Here is a 397-nt window from a genome sequence, read left to right as displayed (position 1 = left end):
TCTCTCCCTCCCCCGCCGGCCGCATCCCTACCTGCCGTGGGTTTTGGGGTCCCCTGCTCTTCTGGGGGACCCAGGACCACAGCAAGGTAGCTCAGGATGTAGAGTGGGGAGCAGAGCGGAGGACGTCCGTATGAACACTGGGACGGGAGTGTTGCACTCGCAGCCTTCCCCTCTCAGCTGTCACAGGAGAGCCAGCGCAGCGCCGCGCTCAGACTCCTGTATTGGAGGTGACGGGTTCAATAAAGAGAACCTGTCACCTGCAAATGCTATCACACGGGGGGCTTGTTAGCTCCTGTGTAAGAGCAATAAAGTTAAAAATAAAAATAACAATTTATAAAAAAATAAAATAAAAATTTTAAAAAATAAAAAGGGAAATAATAAGAAAAATATAATAATG

At 48.4% G+C, this 397-nt stretch overlaps 1 protein-coding gene across 1 annotated transcript in view; it reads right to left on the bottom strand.

Moving 5' to 3' along the window:
* WFIKKN2 (WAP, follistatin/kazal, immunoglobulin, kunitz and netrin domain containing 2) overlaps positions 1 to 397 on the bottom strand; it is a 5,291-nt gene that overhangs the window by 1,834 nt on the left and 3,060 nt on the right. The window lies entirely within an intron of this gene.

The sequence above is a fragment of the Nanorana parkeri genome, unplaced genomic scaffold (assembly GCF_000935625.1).
Source record: "Nanorana parkeri isolate BGI_ZX_2015 unplaced genomic scaffold, ASM93562v1 scaffold2113, whole genome shotgun sequence".
In the NCBI taxonomy this organism is placed as follows: domain Eukaryota; kingdom Metazoa; phylum Chordata; class Amphibia; order Anura; family Dicroglossidae; genus Nanorana; species Nanorana parkeri.
The sequence above is the reverse complement of the archived record's forward strand: the minus strand, read 5'-3'. Positions and strand labels throughout refer to the sequence as shown.